The sequence below is a fragment of the Ornithorhynchus anatinus genome, chromosome 10 (assembly GCF_004115215.2).
Source record: "Ornithorhynchus anatinus isolate Pmale09 chromosome 10, mOrnAna1.pri.v4, whole genome shotgun sequence".
Lineage (NCBI taxonomy): Eukaryota > Metazoa > Chordata > Mammalia > Monotremata > Ornithorhynchidae > Ornithorhynchus > Ornithorhynchus anatinus.
In genome coordinates this window covers 12,011,733-12,031,716 of record NC_041737.1, presented here as the reverse complement: position 1 = coordinate 12,031,716, position 19,984 = coordinate 12,011,733, and the positions used below count along the sequence as shown (strand labels likewise).

The following is a 19,984-nucleotide window of genomic DNA, read 5'->3' as shown; positions in this document are numbered from 1 at the left end:
TAAGTGCTTAAGTACCACAATTATTATGGATCGTTAATGTAAGATTAATGATAATCTTATCCTCATAAGATTAGCCTTCTGCCTGTAAGATTAGCCTTCTGCCATTGGAGCCTTTTATCTTTTAGAGCTTCATTCTGCCTAATGGGCTCACCTTAGCTTTCTTATTCATTTGCTCCTAGGTTGTGAGCTCTGTATGGGAGAGGAATTCTGTCTGGTCTGGTCACTCTGTATCTACCCCAGCCCAAAGCACAGTGCATGATACAGAGCACCCTGAAGAAAGATCATTTCATTATTATTACACTGTGCTACATTGGAGTTTCATTGGCAGGGAAATAAATTTAAGTTGCTGGTATAAATCTACATGCACATAATGTATCTGCTATGCTGGATTTCTTTTCACTCTAATAGTGGGAAATTTTTGTCCTCCCAACCTGATGACTGGAGCATTTTCTTTTGTTTTAAAATCTCTGGACAGTTTGTTCTGTACTAAGAGACTCTGCCAGAACCACAAAGATGTATCAAATCCGGTGGGTCATGAGCTGGAAACTCTTGATACTTAGCTGAGCAGGAATATGGTCTGGCTGACTGTTCAGGAAGGTTAGTTGAAAATTCCTGATCATAGAAAAGCTCATCAGTTTCCTCTTTCCTAATTTTGGAATACGAACTTCCAGAGCCTTTTAAAATTTTGGCCCTAGGCTTTTTTTTTTTTTCTCCAGTTGTATCATTTACCGGTGTGCACCGTCCGAAAGCCCATGTTTAGGCCAACAGGTAAGTGGCCCTGGGGCAGGGCTGCTTTGAGTCTGCACCAAGGTAGGACACTGAATTCAGAGGGATGGGATGGGATGGGAGAATCCCAACACCTGTTACTACCTCACCAGAGTTAAGCTCGGTCCATTCTCCGGTTTGGTAGTTCAGTATTTTAATGGATGGAACAGGCTTCCGTGATTTAGAAAAAAAGTGGGGTTGACGTGGGGAAGGGAGGAGTCTTAGCAGGGTCCTCTCTCCCACCCTGTTAATGTGGACCAGAGGTTCAGCCTTCTAAACAGGGATCTCCCCCAGCCAGGTATGGGATAACTTTACTCCATCTTTTCCTGCCCTTGGTAGGATAAGTGCTCCAATGTCAAATTGAGAGTGATACCACCCTAGTGGAGATGGGCTCGAAGGATCCTGGGGTTGCCATCTCCCCAACTCCCTCTTTTCCTCCCACCCCCCTATTAGATTGAATCATACCCCCCCAGAGCTTCTTTCTCCCTGCACCCTCCCCAGATTGAATCATGCTCCCCTCGAGTTTTGAGTGTTGGGCAGGAAGCAGACTGCAGAGGAACCAGGCAAAACTGGGTTTCCTACCCCACCCACCAATTAAAAAAAACCTGGTGACAGAGTGTGGTGGTGAGTTAGATGCCTGTGATCTGGGCTGGACGGGACCTTGAAGTCCCCTGTTCCCCATCAGATTCAGTGGTCAGAAAATACCATTTCAGAAGACGAGGTCTTTACTGAGAACACGGTTACTATGCTCTGGGATTTTGTCATATTAGAAACTGTTCTAACTTCTGATATTTAACAAGTTTCTGGAACCACAACTTCCTCTAAGCAAGTTAGCCCATGGTTTGGAGAGGAAAGTTAAGCCCTGGGCAAAGTCATGGTTAGAACTAGTTTGTCTTAACTGAAGCTGGTTTTTTGGGCTTTGTATGTAGATGAAGCATACTCTGCTCCCTTGACTTCTCCCCCACCCCCAGAAATGTCCATTTTGTTTTCCTTCCTCTTTCCTTCTTTTTGAGCTAACTAGCATCAAAGAAGAGAGCAGAGATGAATGGACTGAATGGGTAGATAACTGAGTATTCACACTTGTTGAGAAGAAAATACAAGATTTGTAATCTGATATCCATGTATGAGCAATGGGGAATGGGACTAACATAAAAAGGAGATTAAGATTAGAAAAGCAGATTTTTTGAAACAGCTTGACTGCTTTACTGTAAAAGGGAGGGAATTTATAGATGCTTGGGAAAGAATCTTCTAAATAGTTAATCCATTTGCATGTGGGTATAATTGTCAGAAAGGTTTGGGCATCTAACCTTGCTGGAATTGCTGAGGCTTTTTTTTTTTTAAGAAGTGGTTTTGGATTAGACATCATGAAAGAAAGAGGGGATAGACTGGCTACAGACTCATGAAGACCACTTGGCAAAATCCCGCTGGTGTGGCTGGTGGATGGGAAAGATGGTTTTTCATTTTTGCCCCCTCAGCCTGGGATATCTAACTCAGATTACTTTTATTCATGCAGATTTATGTCATGAGGTCTCCGGCCGTCATTCTCGGTCTCCTTCGCTGGCTCCGCCTCTGCCTCCCCCCGGCAACTGTGGGGGTTAGCACTCAAGGTTCAGTTCTGGGTCCCCTTCTGTTCTCCATCTACACCCACTCCCTTGGAGAACTCATTCACTCCCATGGTTTCAGCTCTCCGCAGACGATACCCAAATCTACATCTCCAGCCTGTTATTTCTCCCTCTCTCCAGTCTCGCATCGCCTCCCGACTTCAAGACATCTCTACTTGGATGTCCGCCTGCACCTCAAGCTTAACGTGTCCAAAACGGAGCTCCTTATCTTCCCACCCAAACCCTGTCCTCCCCATGACTTTGCCATCACTTAGACGGCACCACCGTCTCACAAGGGTGTAACTTTGGTATTATCCTTGGCTCCTCTCATTCAAACCACGTATTCAGTCCATCACTAAATCCTGTCGGTCCCCCCTTCGCAACGTCGCTAAAATCCACCCTTTTCCCTCCATCCAAACTGCTACCTTGTTAATGTAATCACTCATTTTATCCCGCCTGGATCCCCGCCTCAGCCTCCTTGCTGACCTCCTAGCCTCCTGTCTCTCCCCACTCCAGTCCTTACTTTCACTCTGCTGCCCACATCACTTTTTTTTTTACAAAAATGTTCAGAACTTGTCACCCCACTCCTCAAAAACTTTCCGTGGTTGCCCATTCACCTCCACATCAAACACAAACTCCTCACCATTGGTGGTCTACCAGCTTGCCCCCTCCTCCCTCACCTTGCCTCTCTCTACAAGCCAGGATGCACACTTAGCTCCTCTAATTCTAGCCTTCTCACTGTGCCTCCATCTCTCCTGTCTCGCTGCCGACCCCTCGCCCACGTCCTGCCTCTGGCCTGCAATGCCCTCCCTCCTCCAGTCCGACAATTACTCTCCCCCATCTTCAAAGCCTTATTGAAGACACCTCTCCTCCGAGAGGCCTTCCCAGACTAAGCCCCACCTTTCCTCATCTTCCACTCCCTTCTGCTTCGCCCTGACTTGTTCCCTTTGCTCTTCCTCCCCCTCCCCCCAGCCCCACAGCACTTATGTACATATCTGTAACCTTATTTGTATTCATGACTGTCTCCCCTCCTCTAGACATAAGCTCATTGTAGGCAGGGAATGTTTCTTTTTATTGTTGTAATGTTTCTGTTTATTGTTCTCCCAAGCTCTTAGTGTAGCACTTTGCACACAGTAAGCACTTAATAATGCAGTTGAATGAGGATTCCATTATGGCAAGATAACTGTCTGGTCCATAACTATAAGAAATTAGAACAGAAATCTAGACTTTTCATTTAAATGACATTTAAATATTTACTATGTTCCAGGCACTATAATAAGCGCTGGGGTACGTTCAAGTTAATCAGCGGTGACCCAGTCCATGTCCCATGTGGGGCTCACAGACTTAATCCCCATTTTACAGATGAGGAAACTGAGGCACAGGGAAGTGAAGTGACTTCCCAAGGTCACACAGCAGCCAAGAGTTCTAATCCCAGCTCTGCCAATTGCTTACTTTGTGACCATGGGCAAGTTGCTTTAACTTCTCTGTACCTCGGTTTCTTCAACTGCAAAATGGGGATCCCTGTTCTTCCTCCTACTTAGACTGTGACAGGGACTAAGACAGGACAGGGACTATATCCAACCTAATTTGCTTTTATAATAGTAAGGCTATTTGTTAAGCGCTGACTGTGTGCCAAGCACTCTTCTAAGCACTGGGGGACATACAAGGTCATCGGGTTGCCCCACGTGGGGCTCGCGGTCTTAATCCCCATTTTACAGATAGGGTAACTGAGGCACAGAGAAGTGAAGTGACTTGCCCAAAGTCACCCAGCTGACAAGTTGGTATTTGTTAAGCGCTTACTATGTGCCGAGCACTGTTCTAAGCGCTGGGGTAGACATAGGGGAATCAGGTTGTCCCACGTGGGGCTCACAGTCTTAATCCCCATTTTACAGATGAGGGAACTGAGGCACAGAGAAGTTAAGTGACTCGCCCACAGTCACACAGCCGACAAGTGGCAGAGCTGGGATTCGAACTCATGAGCCCTGACTCCAAAGCCCGTGCTTTTTCCACTGAGCCCGTGGCAGAACTAGGATTAGAACCCACGACCTCTGACTCCCAACCCCGGACTCTTTCCACTGAGCCACGCTGCTTCTCTAGCCTTTTATCTGCCTTATCCTTTATCTAATCTAGCACTTAGAACAGTGTCTGACGTTATAAGTGCTATACAGAGACCAAAAAATAAAAATAAAATCCCACCCAGAAGTGGAAGACAAGAACACCGCCATCAAGCACAAAGTCCTAGCCTCAGACTCAAAAACACCTCTACAGTTCAGCTAATTTACCAGTTGAGACTGAAACTGCTCTCCAAGACATTGAGGTTATACTGTTTAGCTGATGGAGTCAGTCGGCCAACCCAGCCAGGTCTAAACAAGTGCCAGCCCCAAGTGTAGCAATGGATTGAGCAACTTTGCTGGTGACTTCCTTTAGAGGCTTAGAAGAAGTGTGGTTTTGATGAAAGGAAGAATACGTGGAACTTCTTGTTCCACTTCTCAGTGGGTTTGAATATATACCGCTGCCGCCCGGTGTCATATGCTGAGCCCGGTATTTTTTCAGCCAGTCAGTCGTTTATTGAGCGCTTACTATGTGTAGAGCACTGTACTAGGGACCTGGGACAGTAAACAGACACGTTCCCTGCCCACAGTGAGCTTACAGAATCTGTAACGCGTTGAGGCCTTGCGGGCTTGAGTGACCGTAGTTTTATTTCTGGGTCATTTTCTTCAAGCTGCCCGAGTTGACAGAATCTTGTAGGGACACCCATTTCCCGATCTCATCAGTAGAAGCAAGCTAACTCTGAGGGGGCCAACTTGCTTGTTTATGTCCTCTCTGTCTCCGTGTCTGACATTTAGCTGCCCGTGTGATTGGAATGCATGCCTTTAGAGCTTAGTGGTTTTAGTACTGAATAATTTTGTAATGTTTCAAGTGATAGTCAGTTGACCATTCAGCCCCCACAGATGAGCAGGAATGAGAACTCCTTCAGGAGACTCAGCGTGCTTGGGCTTAGATGTCCAGCTTTTATTCAGTAAGCAAATGTAGCATTGCTGATTAAGAGTTTAGTACAGGCACTGTCTGAATGACCATTGGCATTTAGCTTTCAACTTTCATATTAAGTGATTTTTATCTGTTTCCGTATCACTGTCTCTCATGGGTTTAAATCTCCCGTGACAGTCAGCTTGTTGATTATCAGCACTACTGTGGTGAGTCTTTCTAGATTCTTCCAGTAATAAAAATTATGGTATTTAAGTGCTTAAGTTTGTACCAAGCACTGTACTTGGGGCAAACAAAATAATCAGAAACAGTCCCTCTCCCATATGGGGCTCACAGTCTAAGCAGGGGGGAATCGAATCCAATCCCCATTTTAGAGATGAGGAGACTGAGATCCAGAGAAGTTAAGCGATTTGCCCAAGGTCACACAACAGACAAGTGGTGGAGCTGGTACTAGAACTCAGGTCCCTCTGACTCCCAGGCCCACGCTCTATCTACTAGGCCATGCTGCCTCTTTTAGAGGCGGGCATAGAGTCTATATGCTTGCTCATGTCTTTGAAATGTCCCACATTGGGAAGGCTGGAGTCCGTAATGGATTGCAAAGCCTACTTCTGTGAGTTTTCCTTCAGAGGAAGAAGGATTTCACCAGTGAAAGGAGCCCCCACCATCGAGGTCTTTTTGCTCATTGCCTTGGTATCGACTCCTGATCTAACTAGCTCATCTGCCACGGGTACTGCCGCTGTCGTAGCCGTAGGTGTTCTAATGTTCCACGATGCGACTGTCACGTGTTTTGCATTGGGTTTCTGTTTGCTTTTGCAGCCCCAAGTAAAGGACGGTTTTCTGGTAAGACTAATCAGAGTGAGACAGGGAATTCAGTGGAAAGAGCCCGGGTTTGGGAGTCAGAGGTCGTGGGTTCTAATCCTGGCTCCACCACTTGTCAGCTGAGTGACTTTGGGCAAGTCACTTAACTTCTCTGTGCCTCAGTTACCTTATCTGGAAAATGGGGATGAAGACTGAGCCCCACATGGGACAACCCGATTACCTTGTTTCAACCCCAGTTCCTGGAACAGTGCTTGGCACACAGTAAGCACTTAATGCCATCATTATTATTATTATCATTATTTGTGGGGGCACACTTCCTAGTTCCCCTTTCAGGATGAATAGTGTTGCCAGACCACTGGTCAAGGTTTGGTATGCATCTAAGAATGTGGAACAGAACATCCACTGCTCCTCCCTGGTGTCGTGGTAGATTGTCACGCCAGCCTTAGTGACATGGAACAAGACTAGCACAATTGTTGAGACCATGAAATCATGCAAGGCCGCACCAGCGATCAGGTTTTATAGTTTCACGAGTTGCTCAACGGCAGCTGCAGCAGGCACCGGGATGAATTGAGGACATGGACTAAGGAGCCAGTGTCGGGGGGAACGTGATGCCAGAGGCTCAGCTAGATGGCTGATCTGTATTCCTCAGTCTCCCCCAGTGCTACTGTCTACCCTCCCCTGGCTCCTGGGCTGAGGCCAGGGTTCATCTCCCGTGCAGCCGCCATTTGGGGTCTGCTTCCAACCTCCCATCTCCCAGGAGTGGCCGCATTGTGTACTGGTTCCCAAGTCTGGCCAAGGCAACCAGTCTTCTCAACCCCCAAGTGGCCATGCAACCATGCAACCACCTGACCCATTCTCTTAAGAGTGTCCAGTTTCAGTTGGCAAAATCTTTTCCGAGCGATAAAGCAGCGAAGAGGACTTGTGGGATTTCCTCAGAGTGAGCCCGTCGTCTTCCTCTTCCTGCTGGCTCGGTGTTGTGGAGTTGTCAGCAGTCAGCGGGACAGCTAGGCAGTGTACGCTCCTGACGCGAGGGCAGATGTCATATCGCTGTTTTGGGGACCTGTTTATTCCTTTGAGCCATTTTTATACACGGAGCCCTCCAAGGGGCAATTAGAAGTAGCAAATCGGAATAATTCAGGAACAATGATGAACACGAAGCTTCGAGATACCGATGAGATATCTTCGATGTACAGCACTTATGTATATATCTGTAATTTCTTTATTACTGTCTGTCTCCTCCTTTAGACTGTAAGCACAATGTGGGCAGGGAATGTGTCCTTTGATTGTTATATTGTACTCTCCCAAGCACTAAGTACAGTGCTTTGCACATAGTAAGAGCTCAATAAATAGGATTGATTTGAGCTAGAACACTGTTATTTTGAGCATTTTAGCCCTTAGTATTGGGAAGTCTACTATTGTTCTAGCACCCATGTTCCACGCAGCTTGGGTAGGTCCAAAATGGAACCTAGACTCTTGGCCCCTAGCCGCTGGACTCCTCGTTCTGGTAATCCCAAATGCCCTCAATCAGTCAATCAATGGTATTTATTGAGCACTTACTATGTGCGGAGCACTGCACTAAGGCGCTTGGGCGAGTATAATACAATAGAACTCGCGGACACATTCCCTGCCCATAATGAGCTTACAGTCTAGAAAGCGAGGGAGACATTAATATGAATAGGTAATTTATAAGGTAGAATTTAAAGATATGTACATCAGTGCTGTGGGGTGACTATTGAGTGTCCAAAGGTCCCAGATAGCCAGAAGGTTGAGCCACAGATCTAGTGGTGTAGATAGGGGCCTCACAGGCCACTGTGCAGGCCAAGCTTCGGGGTCCTGAGCGGCTTGGGAAAGTTTGAGTCGGAGGCGGTCCAAATAGAGAGGCAGCACGTCTTTGGAAGCAGCCACGGGTTCCCCAGAACTTGAAACAAGTACATTTCAGAGGCCTGGGCACCTGCCAGTTTGTGGATAGGAGCGGGAGAGCTGATTACGTGCTGTAAAGCTAATAGTAGGAGTTTCTGTTTGATGCAGAGATGAATGGGCAACCGCTGGAGGTTCATGAGGAAGGGTGAAACATGGACTGAATTTTTCTTTAGAAAAACGATCTGGGCAGTAGAGTGAAGTATGGACTGGAGTGGGGAGAGACAAGAGGCCGGGAGGTCAGCAAGGAGGCTGGCGCGGTAGTTGAGTTGAGATACGACCAGAGTTTGGACCAGCGTGATAGCAGTCTGGATGGAGAGGAAAGGCCAGGTTTTACCAAGAGTGAAACTGACAGGATTTAGTGAAATCGAATATCTGGCTTGAACAAAAGCCATATTGGATCTTGGTAAATTTTTCAGGACACCTGAATTTGTTTCACAATTAGCAGAACCCTGGTGATGGTAATAGTAACAATACTAGTATTTATTTAGTGGCCTTTTGGTGCACTGTAGTAGTGATGACATGTTTTAAGCTTACATTGTGTGAAGCACTGAACTAAGTACGAGAGAAAGTTCCAAGAGTATTGAATCTGACTCTGGCCCCGACCCCCTGGAGCTCATCCTCTAAAAAGGGATCGGGGAGGTGTGAGGTAAGGAGGACAGAGACAAAAGGGAAGAAATTCGATATTTCTTAGTTCAATATTTCACACATTGGGAGTGCTTAAAAGATGACAGTACTATTACACAGCACATTACCCTAGACGAAATTACTTCGACTTTAATTCCGGAGGGAAGTACATTGATTAATGTTGGCCTATGCCCCGCTAATCTTACTGGCTTTGAATGTAACTTCTGTAAGACCTTAGAGCTTCTAAACTGCAACACTGTGAACCTTGGGACCTTGGATAACTGATGGGCATTCTTGAATGAACTGCCTGGCTCTGTTGCTAGCTCTTTTTATAATTCATTCTGCACTTGAGTTTGTTTGCCCACTCAACTTAAACCTTGAGAGAGTTTATCCCAGTGAGAGGTTTTTTTGTGGTTTTTTTTTGTCCTCAGCCAAGAATTCCCAACCTTGAAAGCAATAACTTCCCAAATAGCTTTCTAAATATCAGCATGGTTTTTCCTGCTATTCCTGCTCTCACCCTTATTCCTAGGTGGAAGGGTTTTGGAAGAGTGGGAATCTGCATGGGAGTGGTCCATTTGTGGAAGCTCCATGTTCTCTCTGGGAGGTGAAATTCAGGAGTTTACCAGTTTGACTGTCATGAGTTCTAATCCCGGCTCTGCCACTTGTCTGCCGGGCAAGTTCCTTAGCTTCTCTGTGCCTCAGTTATCTCATCTGTAAAATGGGGATTGAGACTGTGAGCCCCACCGTGGGACAGGGGACTGTGTCCAACCCAGCTTGCTTTTATCCATCCCAGCTCTTAGTACAGTGCTTGGCACATAGTAAGCGCTTAAATACAAAGGTTATTATTATTATTATTTATTTAGTTCTGTCAGGATTACTTATTTACATCTCTGTTTTTGGAATAGGCTTCCAGTCTGCTAGAACTGGATCAGGTTTATGGGCTCTGCTGCATATGTTTGAAAAAAGTTATGCATCTTAATTGCAATAGTAACATATACTGATCTCTCACTTGGAAGGCTGCACACTTCGCGGTACTTGGTAACTACGGAATAATAAAGGGCATGTTCTATAACCACAAGGAGCTTTCACTCTAGCGGAAGAGACAAATATAAAAATATTTGCAAGTAGAGTGTCCATAAGTACTAGAGTCGGCTGAAAGGATGATATGCCTTAAGGTGCTGGGAGATTAATTGGGAAAAACTCTTTGGAGGAGGTGGGACTAAGGAAGGATGTGAATATGGGGAGAGCTGTGACCTAATAATACTGATGGTTTTTGTTAAATGCTTACTATGTGCCAAGCACTGTTCTAAGCGCTGGGGTAGATATAAGGTAACCATGTGGGGCTCATAGTTTTGGCAACATGTAGTATGGATTGAAGTGGGGAGAAACTGGAGTCTGGAAAAAAGCAAGGAGGTCAATACCATGGTTTACTGCGGCAAGGCCATAGCAATTTGGATGGAGAGAAAGAGGTAGGGCTGGAAAGTATTATGTGGGAAACATTGGCAGGATTTGACAGTGGACTGGATGTGTGGAACGAGGGCAAATGGTTGAGGAGGGCACCAAGGTTGTAAGTTTATGGGCTGGGATTATCAGCTGAGATGGAAAAGTCAGGGCAGGATGTGGGTTTAGGGGGTAAGGTGAGGAATTCCGTTTTGGACATGCTGAATCAAAGGTGTCGGCGAGATAGTTAAGGGGCAATTTCAACACTTTTCCAAAAAGAATAAGAAATTTCAAGTGAAAGACTATGATTAAATCTGAAGACGAATGATAAACTGGGAAACAACATGAAATTGTTGCAGGGTGATGACAGCCTTGAGGGAATCAGTCCAGCTGGTGGGAAAAATGTTGGTGGAAGCGAGCATCTAAAGTATATCTAACCACTTTTCAGGTCTTGAAGATCATGTTACTAAGGGTGTGAATTTCTCTGTGTGCTCTTGGGGCTGATAAAGTTGGTGCATTATCTCTCTGCCTTGTCTGGAAGAAAGATGTACTATCCAGTTAGCTACTCATAATGCTTCCTTCTGTTTTTGATTCTGCTTAATTCTTCTTGGAACCTATTTGCTTGTGTCTCTCCAATTCCGACTGCCTGTTCGCCAGCCTGGTCTGTCACCTACTGCTGTCTACATCTAGGACACATAGACTATGGTTTATTTATTTTGTCTTTAAAATCTGTCTTCACTCCTCCCTGTTTGTGGCTCTTGGAGTACGGTTACCATAGAACAACTCTGAGAATTTTGCTGCTGTCCATTCTCCTCACACAGGCTGCCCAGTGAAGCTTCTCACTACCTTTCAATCAGTGGTACTTACTGAGTGCTTACTATGTGCAGAGCACTGTACTAAGTGCTTAGGAGAGTATTGTATAGTAGAATTAGCAGTTACGTTCCCTGCCCATAATGAGCTTATAGTCAGTTGACTCTCATATAATAATTATCGTGTCTGTTAAACGCTTACAATGTGCCAAGCACTGTTCTAATTGCTGGGAGAGATACAAGGTAAACAGGTTGTCCTACGTGGAGCTCACAGTCTTAATCCCCATTTTACAGATGAAGTAACTGAGGCACAGAGAAGTTAAGCGACTTGCCCAGAGTCAGACAGCTGACAAGTGGCGGGGACGGGATTAGAACCCATGACCTCTGACTCCCAAGCCTGTGCTCTTTCCACTAAGCCACGCTGCTTTCAGTTCCAATTCAAGCTACTGCTAAATCTTGCCTCTTCTCTGTACATAACATTTCCCACATGCTTAGTACAGTACTCTGCACACAGGAAGCGCTCAATAAATACGATGAATGGATTCCCACCTCCATCCATTCCTCTCCACTCACTGCTGCTCCCTTGGTCTATGTGCTTCTCATATTGGGGTAGGCTATTATATCATTCATCTCACTGTTTCCTACCACCCCCTTCCCTCACCTCTCTGCAATCTGTCGTATATACTGGTGTGTGGATCATCTTCGAAAAGCATTATGCATCTCACAACTCCCCTCTCCTCAAAGCCCTTCGGTGGCTTCCGGTTTCCCTCCGCACCAAGCACAAACTTCTGCCGGTGGGCTTCATTCAATAATTTGTGGTATTCGTTAAGCACTTACTGTGCGACGGACACTCTAATAAGCACTGGGGTGGATAGAAGCAAATCGGGTTAGATGCAGTCCCTGCCCCACGTGGGGCTCATAGTCTTAATCTCCATTTTACAGATGAGGTAACTGAGGCCCAGAGAACTGAAGTGACTTGCCCAAGGCCACACAACAGACAAGTGGTGGAGCTGGGATTAGAACCCAGAGAAGCAGCGTGGCGCAGTGGAAAGAGCACGGGCTTTGGAGTCAGGGCTCATGAGTTCGAATCCCAGCTCTGCCACTTGTCGGCTGTGTGACTGTGGGCAAGTCACTTAACTTCTCTGTGCCTCAGTTCCCTCATCTGTAAAATGGGGATTAAGACTGTGAGCCCCACGTGGGACAACCTGATTCCCCTATGTCTACCCCAGCGCTTAGAACAGTGCTCGGCACATAGTAAGCACTTAACAAATACCAACATTATTATTATTATTATTAAACCCATGACCTTCTGATTTCAAGGCCCATCCATACTCTTTCCACTAAGTCGCGCTGCTGCTGCTGGTTTTTGCTTGTGATCCCATTTTGCCATTTAATGTCACGAAGCTGAGTGAACTGCTCTAGAAGTTAGACATGGCATCTATAGTCGGTATAGGTCTCCCACTCGTAAGTCAGTCAATCAATTGTATTTATTGAGCGCTTACTGTGCACAGGACACTGTACTAAGCACTTGAAAGAATACAATATAGCAATAAACAGATTCCCTGCCCACAACAAGTTTACAGTCAAGAGGGAAAAGGTTGGCTTCTACAACTGATGCAATTGTCTGCTCTCGTGGAATCCGGGGATATTGCAGCACAGTGCCTGGCACATAGTAAGTGCTTAACAAATGCTAAAAATATTATTATTATTATGGCTTGGTAGAAAGAACAGGGGCCTGGGAGTTAGAGGACCTGAGTTCATTCATTCATTCATTCATTCAATAGTATTTATTGAGCGCTTACTATGTGCAGAGCACTGTACTAAGCGCTTGGGATGAACAAGTCGGCAACAGATAGAGACAGTCCCTGCCGTTTGACGGGCTTACAGTCTAATCGGGGGAGACGGACAGACAAGAACGATGGCACTAAACAGCGTCAAGGGGAAGAACATCTCGTAAAAACCGATGGCAACTAAATAGAATCGAGGCGATGTACAATTCATTAACAAAATAAATAGGGTAACGAAAATATATACAGTTGAGCGGACGGGTACAGTGCTGTGGGGATGGGAAGGGAGAGGTGGAGGAGCAGAGGGAAAAGGGGAAAATGAGGCTTTAGCTGCGGAGAGGTAAAGGGGGGATGGCAGAGGGAGTAGAGGGGGAAGAGGAGCTCAGTCTGGGAACGCCTCTTGGAGGAGGTGTTTTAAGTAAGGTTTTGAAGAGGGAAAGAGAATCAGTTTGGCGGAGGTGAGGAGGGAGGGTGTTCCGGGACCGTGGGAGGACGTGACCCGGGGGTCGACGGCGGGATAGGCGAGACCGAGGGACGGTGAGGAGGTGGGCGGCGGAGGAGCGGAGCGTGCGGGGTGGGTGGTAGAAAGAGAGAAGGGAGGAGAGGTAGGAAGGGGCAAGGTGACGGAGAGCCTTGAAGCCTAGAGTGAGGAGTTTTTGTTTGGAGCGGAGGTCGATAGGCAACCACTGGAGTTGTTTAAGAAGGGGAGTGACATGCCCAGATCGTTTCTGCAGGAAGATGAGCCGGGCAGCGGAGTGAAGAATAGACCGGAGCGGGGCGAGAGAGGAGGAAGGGAGGTCAGAGAGAAGGCCGACACAGTAGTCTAGCCGGGATATAACGAGAGCCCGAAATAGTAAGGTAGCCGTTTGGGTGGAGAGGAAAGGGCGGATCTTGGCGATATCGTAGAGGTGAAACCGGCAGGTCTCGGTAACGGATAGGATGTGTGGGGTGAACGAGAGGGACGAGTCAAGGATGACACCGAGATTGCGGGCCTGCGGGACGGGAAGGATGGTCGTGCCATCCACGGTGATGGAGAAGTCTGGGAGCGGACCGGGTTTGGGAGGGAAGATGAGGAGCTCAGTCTCGCTCATGTTGAGTTTTAGGTGGCGGGCCGACATCCAGGTGGAGACGTCCCGGAGGCAGGAGGAGATGCGAGCCTGAAGGGAGGGGGAGAGGACAGGGGCGGAGATGTAGATCTGCGTGTCATCTGCGTAGAGATGGTAGTCAAAGCCGTGAGAGCGGATGAGTTCACCGAGGGAGTGAGTGTAAATGGAGAACGGAAGAGGGCCAAGAACTGACCCTTGAGGAACTCCAACAGTTAAAGGATGGGAGGGGGAGGAGGCTCCGGCGTAGGAGACCGAGAATGACCGGCCAGAGAGGTAAGAGGAGAACCGGGAGAGGACAGAGTCCGTGAAGCCAAGGTGAGATAAGGTATGGAGGAGGAGGGGATGGTCGACAGTGTCAAAGGCAGCAGAGAGGTCAAGGAGGATCAGAATGGAGTAGGAGCCATTGGATCTGGCAAGAAGGAGGTCACGGGTGACCTTAGAGAGAGCAGTCTCGGTAGAGTGGAGGGGACGAAAGCCAGATTGGAGGGGGTCTAGGAGAAAATGGGAGTTAAGGAATTCTAGGCATCGATTGTAGATGACTCGTTCTAGGATTTTGGAAAGGAAGGGTAGTAGGGAGATAGGACGATAACTGGAGGGGGAAGTGGGGTCAAGAGCGGGTTTTTTTAGGATGGGGGAGACGTGGGCATGTTTGAAGGCAGAGGGGAAGGAGCCCTTGGAGATTGAGTGGTTAAAAATAGAAGTTAAGGAAGGGAGGAGGGCAGGGGCGACGGTTTTAAGAAGGTGAGAGGGAATGGGGTCCGAGGCGCAGGTGGAGGGGGTGGCACTTGTGAGGAGGGAGGAGATCTCCTCTGAGGATACTGCAGGGAAGGATGGGAAAGTAGGGGAGGGGGTTGTTGGGGGGGAGGGGAGAGGCGGAGGGGTGACTTTGGGGAGCTCAGACCTGATCGTGTTGATTTTCGTGAGGAAATAGGTGGCCAGATCATTGGGGGTGAGAGATGGGGGAGGGGGAGGAACAGGGGGCCTAAGGAGAGAGTTAAAGGTCCGGAACAATCGGCGGGGGTGACGGGCATGGGTGTCGATGAGGGAGGAGAAGAAGCTTTGCCTGGCGGAGGAGAGGGCAGAGTTAAGGCAGGAAAGGATAAATTTGAAGTGTGTGAGGTCGGCTTGGTGCTTGGACTTTCGCCAGCGGCGCTCAGCAGCTCGAGCATAGGAGCGTAGGAGGCGGACGGAGGAGGCGATCCAGGGCTGTGGGTTAGTGGAGCGAGAGCGGCGGAGGGAAAGGGGGGCGAGAGAGTCGAGATGAGTAGAGAGGGTGGAGTTGAGAGCGGAGACCCGCTCGTCGAGAGTGGGAAGAGAGGACAGGGCGGCAAGGTGAGGCGAGATGCTATTGGAAAGACGGATGGGATCGAGAGAGCGGAGGTCTCTGTGGGGCAGTAGCGAAGATTTGCAGGGGGAGGGAGTGTGAGAGATGAGGCAGGTGAGAAGGTTATGGTCAGAGAGAGGGATTTCAGAGTTGGTGAGGGAGGAGATAGTGCAGCGGTAGGAGATGACGAGATCGAGTTCTAATCCCAACTCTGCCACTTGTCTGCTTTGTGACCTTGGGCAAGTCACTTCACTTCTCTGTGTCTGTCACCCCATGCGTAAAATGGGGATTAAGACTGTGAGCCCGTATGGGACAGGGACCGGCTCCAACCTGATTAGCTTGATTCTACCCCGGTGCTTTAGTACAGTGCCTGGCACATAGTAAAGGCTTAACAAACAGTGTGGAACAAAATGGGAGGGGATATGGCAGAAGCTTGCCCCGGGGCCTCTGCATATTAATTCCACTCAGATTCCTGGATGCAAACAGTTGTTTCATTTGATCAAGCTGCCCTTCATGTTGTACATTAACTAGGGAAACACATTACCTGGCTTGGTAATACTCCTTATTCATCTCAGGATTCTGTGTACTTCCTTCCACTAGGGGAGAATTCCTCAGGCTTTTGTGGCCCTTGTTCCTCCCGATTGGGGGTCAGCAAAAAGTCAGGCCTCTTAATGCTTTCCCCGTTGGACATTTAGGTCCCCAAAGGACAACGCAAACCTGGCAAACTTGGCAGTTTTAAATGGGGAAATATTTGGATCAGTAGAATATGGTGGGGGGGTAGAATTTGCCGACCCAGACAGGACCTTCCGTTAGCTCGGTTTCATAATCCTGTGTGGAATTAAGGCTGCTTGAAGCTAATGCTGCATCAGTTAATTGTATTTATTGAGTGCTTACTGTGTGGAGGGTACTGTACTAAGCATTGGGGAGAGTACGGTATAACAATATTGTGTGTAGGGGAAGACGGTTTAGGCTGAACTAATGGGAGGGAAGGGCTAGTATATGGGAAACCAGTGATATGCTGGTTTAAATCCTGAATAAGTCAAAACATGATGTCATGCACAGCTAAAATGATTCTCGTAAAAGAAAAATTAAACCCGAGTTCTGTAAATGATGGACTATCTTGGTAGAGAAGGTTCCATCCTTGTGACGAGGAAGGAATCTCAAAAGGTTGGCAAGAGCATCTTAATGATCTCCAGCCTTTATGTAGGAGGATGAACTACCAAAGCATAGTTGGCCCGGCCAAAGGGTGAAGACAAGGGTAATACTTCACTCTTGAAGTCACCACTGCAGCAGAGCCAATGACGAATGACTAAAGTCCCAGTTACGATGGGAGCTAGCTGAAGCTAAACAAGCTGAAGCCTGCCATTCAATCACCTCCTCAGGGTCTGCCTCAAAACACCACAATTAAAGTATGGAGCGCTGGGGAACGCCATAGGATTTGGAGGATGACAACATGACCGCCTACAAGAAGAAAGCGGAGACTAAATCATGGTAGCGTCTCACTGCTCTCTATTGCCGGCGAGATTCTAGCCGGAGTCATTGTGGTTGGGCTGCTGAAGGACACCGTCAGCGTTGCTGTCCCAGAATCACCGCGTGGCCAGAGAAGTTAAATGACTTGCCCAAGGGCACACAGCAGATGGGTGGCGGAGCCCGGATCAAGTAGTTTGAAGGGTACAGATCCGAGTGCGTAGGTGATACAGAAGGGAGAGGGAGTAAGGGAAAAAGGAGGGCTTAACTGGGGAGTTCTTTTCAATCCCCTCTTTGCAACAAGGATTCTGCAAGGTGGGTCAAGAATGCAGTGCCAGGCCTCTGGGAGTTTTTTCTTTTCTTTTTTTTAAACTCATCAGACTTTAGTGTGTGTAATTCATTCACGTAGTAACTTCTTTACATTGATGACTTTGGAAGCACACACTCAAGAAGACATCTGGATAATTATGAATCACCTTTCAGAATCAGCAAAGCACTGCAGGTTGACAGCCTGAAGAAGAGTGAGGTTATGCTCTTCTATATTACCATGTATTAGGCTGGAAGCTCCTTGAGCTCTTTGAAGTCAGGAATCATGTTTACCATCATCATTGTATTTTATTCTCCCAACCAGGTCATTCAGTACTCTGCACACAGTAAGCCCTCAAATAACAATGGTTGATTGATGTCGAAGGAAAACAGGGGGGTTTAGTGGAAAGAGCATGAGTCTGAAAGCCAGAGAACCTGGGTTCAAATCCTATCTCTGCGGCTTCTTGCTTGCTGTGCGTGACCTTGGGCAAATAAGGTAACTTCCCTCTGCCTCATTTTCCTCATCTGTAATAAATACCTGTTCTCCCTCTTACTTGGCTGAGCCCCATAAGGAACAAGGTGTCTACCCAATCTGCATATACTATTTCTACCCCAGAGCTCAGTACAGTGTTTGGTACATATTAAGTAACTTGCACCTGGAGAGTTTCCAGTATCCTACCAGTCTTGGCTACTGGAGGGAGAGTCAAGCAAAGGCCTACCTATTCCATTCCTAGCTTGAGCAGGGGCTAGCGAGTGGAAGGCCATCTGCTACGAGTCAAAACTCACCCGTGCTGGGCAGCAGCGGCACGGGAGATAGTCGAGGCCGGAGACTTGAGTTTACTGCACGGAAGGAGGAAATGGGAAACCACTTATGTATTTTTACCAAGAAAACTCTATGGATCCACTACCAGAACAATTGCAGACGGAGAGCAGGGCGTTCTGAGATGTGTCCGTCATGTCGCTAAGGGTCAGAAACGACTCGACGGCCTAAGACAAGTGCTTAACAAATAACATGATAATAAGGATTATTTTACTATTACTTAAAGCACAAGGCGATGGGGTCTAGTGGAAAGAGCTCAGGTCTGGTAATCAGAAGACCTGAATTGGAGTCCCAGCTCCAACATGGGCTTGCTGTGGTGTGAGGCAATTCATTGAACTTTTCAGCACCTCAAGATGTTGAATGAATGAGGTAATTGATGTGCAAGTGGCTTGGAATAATAAAAGCGCTAAACAAATCAAGTTATCATCAACCTGAATCTGGTCAACCCGACCCCTAATCATCCATCTAAATCAGTGACATCACTGTCGGCGTGGCTTAGTGGAAAGAACCTGGGTTTGGGAGTCAGAGGTTGTGGGTTCTAATTCTGACTCTGCCACTTATCAGCCGTGTGACTTTGGGCAAGTCACTTCACTTGTCTGTGCCTGTTACCTCATCTGTAAAATGGGAATTAAAACTGTGAACCCCACCTGGGAAAACCTGATGACCTTGTATCTACTTTAGCACTTAGAACAGTGCTTGGCACATAGCGCTTAATAAATACCATCATCATTATTATTATTAAGCACTTACTCTTTGCCAAACAATCTACTAAGCACATGGGGAAGTACGATAATAGAGAGTTGGCAGACACCGTCCCCACCCACATCAAGTTTACAGTCTAGAGATAGAGTTAAATGTTTTCACTGGATTATATTACCTGGGAACAATGATTGTCAGCTAGAGAAGGAGGTAGAAAGCCAGATCACGGAGGCTTTTGCAGGTTCCATCACCGAGTTAAGGGGCCATTATGGCCCTGAGGTTCAGTTGAAACCGAAGGCATGCCGAGAAATTGAGATTCCCAACATTTTTTTAATTGATTGAATTAGTTTTTTGGCATGAGGCTACCACAGACACCATATAACAATTATGGAATGTGTTAAGAACTTACAGTGTGCCAAGCGCTCTACTAGGTGCTGGGATAGACGCAAGAAAATCTGGTTGGACTCTGTCCAACGTGGGGCTGACAGTCCACGTAGGAGGGTGTAGGATCAAATCCCCATTTTACAGATGAGGGAACCGAGGCCCAGAGAAGTTGAGTGATTTGCCCAGGGTCACACAGCAGACATGTGGTGGAACTGGGATTAGAACCCAAGTCCTCTGATTTGGTATTGTTCTTGTTCTTGTCTGTCCGTCTCCCCCGATTAGACCGTAAGCCCGTCAAACGGCAGGGACTGTCTCTATCTGTTGCCGACTTGTTCATCCCAAGCGCTTAGTACAGTGCTCTGCACATAGTAAGCGCTCAATAAATACTATTGAATGAATGAATGGTATGTCTGGGTAGTTATGGTATTTATTAAGTACTTATGGAGTGCAGAGCACTGACTAAGAAGTGGGGAAAGAATACACGGGAAGAATTAGGCACGAGCCCTGTCTCTCGAGGGGGGCTTGCATCTGGGCGTGGGAGGAGTGCACCCCTCATCCCGCTGGAGGGCTGCTGATGTCAGCTTTGAGAAGATGTCAGCAAACAATCGAGGCAGCCATTAGCCCATTGGTGGGCAGGGATTGTCTCTCTCTCTTGCCGAATTGTACATTCCAAGCACTTAGTACAGTGCTCTGCATACAGTAAGCGCTCAATAAATACGATTGATGAATGAATTAGCGCTTGGCCGGCAGGGCAGCTGGGAGTTCAGGACGAGTGAAGTCATCGAAGCCAGAAAATCCGACGGGAAATGACCCGCGGGGTCCTGGGGCTTGCTTTTTGTCTACCGTTGCTCTTCGAGTGAGCATCTTCCTGTATGCAACTCTCGGTTATCCTTACAAAATGGGTCTGGGCTTTTTCAAATGAATCAGCAGGGTTTCTATTTCCTAACAAAGGAAGCTCAGCCACTGATAGGAAGAAACAACGGTTTGTGAAATTTAGACATTTGTCACTGAACTGCGTATGTGTTTGCACTACACTCGATCCCTCTTAAATTCACCATTATTCACAACGCCCTTTCCATCCTTTAACTGTTTTCTCGTAAGCTTTTGGGCCTGTGAATTTATACATTT

General features: G+C 47.2%; 1 protein-coding gene across 1 annotated transcript in view; it reads left to right on the top strand.

The window, feature by feature from the left end:
* SLCO4C1 (solute carrier organic anion transporter family member 4C1) overlaps positions 1 to 19,984 on the top strand; it is a 71,562-nt gene that overhangs the window by 11,944 nt on the left and 39,634 nt on the right. The window lies entirely within an intron of this gene.